Here is a 7,397-nt window from a genome sequence, read left to right as displayed (position 1 = left end):
CCATTTTTCATGTACAAGTTAGTGTATGTTAAGTTCGTAGTGCATTATGGTAGTAGGACCCACTAATGTGGTGTGTGCGATAAATTTTTGAAGATTAAAAGGAGTTTTGTGCAAAGGGATATTATTTTATAAGGTGTTCAGGGATAATTAGAAGTAGACTAGATATTTTAGCATTTGGAAGACAAAGAGACGAGGATTAACCTTGGAAGGCCATTTGTCACCAAATCCTTAGAGCTTTGACTTTGACTACAACTATTCTTAGCCTTTAATAAAATAAAATTTGACACAAAAATCCTTCATTTTACTCTTCCTTTGGCCGGCTACTTTGACAGAGAAAAGAGAGGAAAAACTTCAATTTCCAACTTCCAATCTTGCTTGAATCCTTGAGTTTTCACCTTAATCTTGCAAACTACTCCATAAAAGGTGACCTTTAAGGATTAAGGGCTTTGGTAGAAAGATTTGGGAGAGAGAAGCTCTTGGTTTCCATTTCTTCTTAGGGTTTCAAGATAACTATATGAAGAAACTATCTTGTCTTTTATTACTTGCATATGAGTAGATTTAAGGCTTGATTTTGATAGCTTTCATGGAAAATTTCATGGTTTGTGTGGTGATTGGAAAATTCCAGCTTTAAGTGAGAAATTTCAGTTTTGATATTATGAGTTGAGCTTGGCTATGATCTAGTAACTTTGCCATGTGAACTTCCTAGCTTTTATATGTTATTTTGGCTTGATTATAGAAAATTTCAGCTTGCAGTTGTAAATTTCAGCTTAGGGTTACAAATTTCCAGCTTTATTGTGGTTGATTTTGAGCTAAATAATTGGCTATTTTCGATGGTTTTGTGGCCTTAAACAAGTGTACTTTATAGCCTATAACTTGTGGTTGTGATTGAGGTTGGATTGCTATGAATTTAGGTGTTGAGTTTGGATGGAAAAGTTAAGAAAATAAGGGGAGGTTGTGAGGACTTGCAAATTCCTTGCATATTTCTTGAAAATTTCCTTTTATTTGAAAATAATTTGGAAATTTCCTTTTATTTGAAAATAATTTGGAAATTATTATTCTATACCATATTGCTACTTAATCACCCTAGAAAAAATGCCAATGATCATAGGAAATTAGGGTTTTCCTTTCCGATTTCAATTCGAAGTGAAATAGGGTTTTTCGTGTATCCGTCGTGTAATCATCCGGTACGGAGCGAGGATCAAATTTGGTGCTTAAGAGTGACTTTTGAGAGAGAAATAATATGTGATTAGAAGAAATGATAAAAAGTTAGTGAATAGGAATGACATAAACCAAGAAAAGTGTGATTTAAGGAAAAACGGTGCGAACCGACGTGAACCGTGCACTACCGATTGAACACCACTTGACCACCACTTTCTTACCATACAAACTCATTAATATTTAAGCAAAATATCTCCTTAATTTCCAGCTAGCCTTGACCGAATTTTGGGGCTGAAATTGCAAGAAAGAAAAAGAAAATTTTGCTTGGTAATTGGTAGTGACAAGTGTCACACCATTAAGGGTCTTGACCAAGACCAATTGTCCAACCTTCTTATCACCTTGGAGCTGCATTTCTTCTTCATTTTTTCTGCTGCATGGCCGAGAGAGAGGGAGAGGAAAACACCAAGGGAAAGTTGCTCCATTTCTTCTTGAATCTAGTCACCAAGTGAGGAAACAAAGAAAACAAACCGATTAAAGTCATCCTTGGGTGTTTAGCTAGTGGAATATTGGTGAAATTTTGAAAGGAAGAACTAGGGTTGCTCTTGGAAGACACTTAAGCAAGGTAAGGATGATGATTTCCCCATTTCTTACTCTTGATCTTGTTTAAATTAGCTTAGCATCTCAAATTTGTGGTGAAGGATGGTTGTTATCATGTTTTGGGTGTTTTTCCTTTTAGTTACATGAATTAGGGTTTGATGGATTGCTGCCTATACTTGAGGTATGGTTAATATATTTTGTATCCAAGATTATATAGGGGGTTTTGGTAGCAAGTGAAGCAAGAAAAGAAGAAAGTTACCATTGAAACCAAAAATTCCAGATTTCTGGAAAAATTTCACCCTGTTCTGTCTGGTTCCAGTTCGTGTGTTTAGAGGCCGAATTAGGCTTGGCATAAAAAATTAAAGTTGTATATAATGGTATTTTATAGTTGTCTACAAAATTTCAGCTCAATCAGAGCAACGTAGCCTGTGAAAAGACTAAAATACCCTCGCTTCCCTAGGCTATTTCCAGTGATCCGTTTTGGACAGTTCATCCAATTGACTGTGTTTATTCACTATGATCCGTGCTGATTTAGCCATTTTCCAAAACATGAAAGTTTTATTACTCTGTCTTATCTTTTAAACGCCTCAAAGAACACCTTAAACGGACTTTGGTAGCCTGAGATATGGCCATTTAAATGTAGTACAGTTATTTAGCCGATTAGTTGGAACCTGGTTCTGTAAACTGGGAATTTGATTAGGTTACACTGGAAATTTGACCAAGTGATCTTCATGAAAGTTGTAGGGCTTCGTCTTAGCTTCGAAATGGTATAAGTTACACACCAATCCGATAAGCGTAGCCTCGGATGTGTCCTTTCCACAAAACCCTATCAAATCTATCTTTTGTAAACTTCAATTCCGCATTTGTTATTAGTTGATTTATGTCCTTGTATTGTCTTGAGCCTATGGAATGGCTATTGAAATGCATTTGTGTTGTGTATAAACTTGGGCTTGAATGAGAAAAATAATGAAGCCAAAATGGCTGGAAAATTAGGTAAATACAAAGGGCGTGCTGCCCAAATTTTCGCTCGATGGCTAAGTTTCTATTTGAATTTGTATATTTTCGTTTGGCAAATACTATGACCGTTTTACCATTCCAAAACATGATACCTCTTCGATTTGAAACGCCAGATGTTTACATACTCCGTACCCAAAATATAGAGGTATGAGTTAGGGTTTTATCGGCCACAAGTGAACTACTTTCAAGTACGGTTTTAGGAGTCCTCCTTTTCCATATGATTTTCATCAAAACCCTTGTTATATAACCTCTACTTGAATATATAGTGACTTTTAGTCATACAAACGATTCTTTACGATTCCGAAAGAATATTTTCTTAGCCTATCTATTTGTCTTTTGATTTGTCGTTGGTCAAATGTTTTCCGTTGGAATTCTATAAGCCTTTTGAGCTTGGTTTTGCGATTGATTTTGAAACCCTAGTTATTTTCATCCTTGGGTCCAAACAACCCTCTTTTTACTTGAAAGTCATCTTTACACGTTTTACTCCTAATTAGTCGGGTTTCTTCGTTTCCCCTTAAATATTTTGCTCGATAAACTGTAATATGTTCTCTTGTTCAATCTTAGGTTTCATTGGTGACTAAGGGTAATATCCGGAAGGATATTTTGCACGTTATTTTGCATAACTAGGTGAGTGTTCCTTGTTTGTTATATTTCCTTGACTTATTGGCTTGTTATTATTGATTGATAATGTGCTAAGTGCTTTCATTGATTGTTAAAACGAGTTTTCTAGGCGAGTGTGTACTTTATCGCACTTGACCTAAATAAATGTGAAATTTTCAATGATTTAATGATTGCTACATTAGTTGCGCATGATGTAAGCCTTTTGGCTGAACTGGGCCCTACCCTTCGTTACCGATCGACTCGAGCCAGAAGCGGACTCGGTCGGGCGATATGGTAACCCTGGGTGAATTTGGTATACTCGAGTATTACCTTGAAGTCTGGTGGAGCCCGACCAATGTCTGGGAAGGGGGTGAATGAAATGAACGAACGAACGAGGGTTTTACTTACAAAAATGCATTTTCAAGTGAATGGAGGAATAAGGGGAAATGTCAGGAGAACGAACGAACGAACGAACGAATGGACGAACAAACGGCTCCTTGTGAGCCTGTATCCTTTTAATGTATGTGTTATTATCGCTTTCCATTATAAATGTTACTTGAATTATTGAAATTTTATATTTAATGTTTTGGATGGATTGCTGCTTATGTGTTTGGAACCTCACTGAGCTTTTAGCTCATCCCTTTAGTTTTGTTTTCCTTAACAGGGGAAGGCGAGCAAGGACGAGAGCTGTGTATAGACTAGCTTGGTCTAGTTCTTTGGTTTTGTAATGGTTCTCGCCCTAGTGCTTGGCACGGGCTGGTTGTATGGTAAATTGAGAACTTTTGTATATTCGACGGTTGTACTTCCTTCTGAGATAACAATGTATATAATTTTGTTTTAAGTTTTGGATCCTTGTTTTGCTCTTTCTTGTGGTTTTATTTCTGATTTGCTTGAGTGAACGACTGAGTCCCGGCGAGAGCTGGGCAGGCGGTCCACTGAACCCTTTGGTTCGCCTTAGGGGAGGTGGGGCTGTCACAGAGGTGCTGCTGAAATTTTTGTTACTCCCTTTCTTGTAAAATAAGTGATGTTAGAGGGGTGATTTTGGGTTGGTTTGGATTTAGGTTACATATGATTGCTTGAGTTCACTTTGGTGGTGGTGTATAACTTGAAATTTTGATAAAATCATGTGTAAAATAAAAGGAAAAGTAATGGTTTCCTCTAGCATGCCTTCTAGTTGCATTTGTTCCACTTTAAATTCGAGGTTGGTTGTTTTCTTCACTATTTTGCAGCTGGAAATTTCCAGCCATGAATTGGAATGAGGAACTCCTCGGTTACTTATGTCACTTGAGTCCAAATGCTCTCTTTTCACTCCAAAATCATATTTGAATCTTTGCCCTAGTAGCTATTTGGATTTTCTTTGGTTCACCTAAGTTTTGGATGGTTGAGCCATAATACTTTTATCTTGATTGTTCTTAGGGTTTGTTGGTGATCAAGGGCATAAATCGGGGACGAACTTTTGACGTTACTTTGCTTGAACTGATGAGTGTACCACTCGCATGACTTGTTGGTTAAATGATTTACTTGTGATTGAAATTCATGATTTGAATGACTGTAGCTTTAGTTTATCCTGGACGGGACGGATATGTACTTTATCACACTCGCTTCCACTTGACTGTTTGACTAGTCTACTGTTCAATTGAAATTTGTTACTTGTGCATGAAATTGATGTCATTTGAAGCCTAATATCCGACGACCTTACTGTTGAATTTGAGCTCAAACCTCATTGGTAGTTAATCGAATCGAGCCAGCAAGGGTTTGGTCGAGGTAGACTGACGAACCATGAGGAAACTGTCACTGATTCATTGAATACTAAATCCTTCTGATATTTGGTATACTCGAGTATTATCACCATTATTTCTGTTTGGTGTTCGGGTCCGGTAAGGGGTATGTTTGGTGGATGGAAACTGGTGTAATGTGGGGATCTACGGTCCATGTTTTTGCTTCACTAAACGTGGACCGAGTATCAACGAGGTTGGATCAAGCTAGTGCGACTGGAAAATTTGGCTCTTGAGAGCCATCTGTATCCTTTTATTTGAACCGCTCTGTATTGGTTGCGGTGTTTATTTATTCCTTCACTTGATGCTTATATTTGATAGATTAAAGTTCTAACTATGTAATTTCGACTACATGACCTATGACACCTCACTAGGCGAAAGCTTACTCTATCACCTTTGTTTTCCTTACAGGGGACGATGTTTTGGGAGTGTGAATTTGGGAAGAGTTGAGCTAGCTCTAGGCTTTAGACATTTTGTTTAAACTTCTCTGTATTAGTAAACCTTATATGTATTTGTATAAGTTGAATCCTTTGACTTGTACTTTAAGCTTGAATTGTATATATATAGTTTTGGTTTGTGATGTTTTGAAGTAATGTTATACGTTTTAGTACCTATGGTACTTTTGGATTAGTTTATCCTGAAGAGAATTGGGCCAGCAGTTCGCTAACCTTTGGGCTACGTCCTAAGGGAAGGTGGGGCTATCACACATGTAAACAATCAAATCCAGATATCAAAAAGCAAGGAAAAGGATAATACTTTTTAAAAAATGACAATATGATATAACTATAGTAACCAATCATCCAGTTCAATAACAAAGAAAAGTCCAAACCTTCTTATTCTTGGTTAAAGTTATAACATTCAATTTGTATCTTTCCTTGGCAGTACTACTATCTTACACTTTCAAGTTTCAACCACCCTGTTTACAAATTTTATCCCCCTGTTCTTTTGGACTACTAGTTTTACAACTAAAATTTGCTTCTCTTACCGATGGTATGAATTAATGAACCTAAAGCTTAATAGTAGTAAATAAAAGGCAGTATAAGTAGTTAGAACAGCACATATGAAAGTACCCAAAATCAGCTTCTTAAACTTGAAAACAGTATGAAATTGAATTAACTCTAGTAGTACCCCTCCAATTTTGTCAAATTCCACATCAACCAATTTAATAAATTATCATTTGTTCTTCCATTTTTGTTCCCAAATTTTATTTACATTTTAACCATACAAACGAAAAAAAACCCTTTTTGCTTTTTTTTTCCCACATAATTTTGGAGAAATTTAAGACAAAGCGAAAATTGAAACATAAGAAGTTGCAAACAACCAAAAAAGAAAACTTCATCAAAAAAGGTAAATGATAGGAAAGAAAAGGGTGAGGGTCTCAAAAGATGAGAGAAAATCAAGGAAGACACCTACTCTATAATCTGTAGTAGTCGTTGAGAAAGATAATATGACATTCAATGTCTTTACCTGCAACACTACCCAAAAAAAATTAAATGTTAGGAAAAAGCCCCCACAAAACTCACCGATTAAAAAAATCGACAAAACTCACCGATGATAATGAGAACTTCTAGGAGGAGAGGAGTTTTTTTTTTTAAAGAATAATCCCTGCAATTTTTCTTTCATACATGGATAATCCAGATTCAGGGTATGAGAAGAGCTAGAAAAAAGAAGAGATAGAAGGGTATAGGAAGATGGCACCATAGAAGGCAGGAGAGGAAGAGAAGATGAGAGAAATTTTTTGATGTTGTTGGTGGAGAAATTTTTTAGCCCATTGGCACTCCTGCAATCGATGGGAGAGGAGTTTTGGAGAGGAATAAAGGAACAAAGAAAAGAAAAATGGAAGGAGAGAGGAGCTCTGGAGAGGAACGAAGTGGCGGAGAGGAATGAAAGGAAAGAAGACAAGAAAAGCCATAGAACAAAACTCTTGACACGTGAGAAATGCATGAGTGATGACCACATTCTGACCAATGATAACACGCCACGTCAATAATTGGAATCAATTGGAAACACTTGCATTCCCCAATAGACTAGATATGTTAATTAATACATGAAGGTATGTTACAGCCTGTTGGAAGATCGTGGAACATAATGAAGGTGAACTTCTAGGATAAACCACATACCAAGGAAGCACCTCCAAATTACATTCTACAAGCATATAGAGACTATTTGGATACGGAGCAATGTAGTCAATTTGTCAAATACTATCCGAAGGTTGTTCATGTTGATTTTTTGAAAATTGAATGAATTTAG

General features: G+C 36.5%; 1 long non-coding RNA gene across 2 annotated transcripts; it reads right to left on the bottom strand.

Moving 5' to 3' along the window:
* Positions 1 to 1,280: 1,280 nt before the first annotated feature.
* Positions 1,281 to 7,022, bottom strand: LOC140037276 (uncharacterized). 2 transcript variants are annotated; one of them, XR_011841198.1, is made up of 3 exons: positions 6,697 to 7,022; positions 6,561 to 6,622; positions 1,281 to 1,652 (listed from the first exon to the last, which is right to left on the bottom strand). It is a non-coding gene; the product is annotated as an uncharacterized lncRNA (long non-coding RNA). The 2 variants fall into 2 exon arrangements; XR_011841199.1 differs by having other exon boundaries at positions 6,561 to 6,614.
* Positions 7,023 to 7,397: the final 375 nt, after the last annotated feature.

Source organism: Coffea arabica, chromosome 2e (genome assembly GCF_036785885.1).
Source record: "Coffea arabica cultivar ET-39 chromosome 2e, Coffea Arabica ET-39 HiFi, whole genome shotgun sequence".
NCBI classification, from domain to species: domain Eukaryota; kingdom Viridiplantae; phylum Streptophyta; class Magnoliopsida; order Gentianales; family Rubiaceae; genus Coffea; species Coffea arabica.
This window is presented reverse-complemented; position numbering and strand designations above follow the sequence as displayed.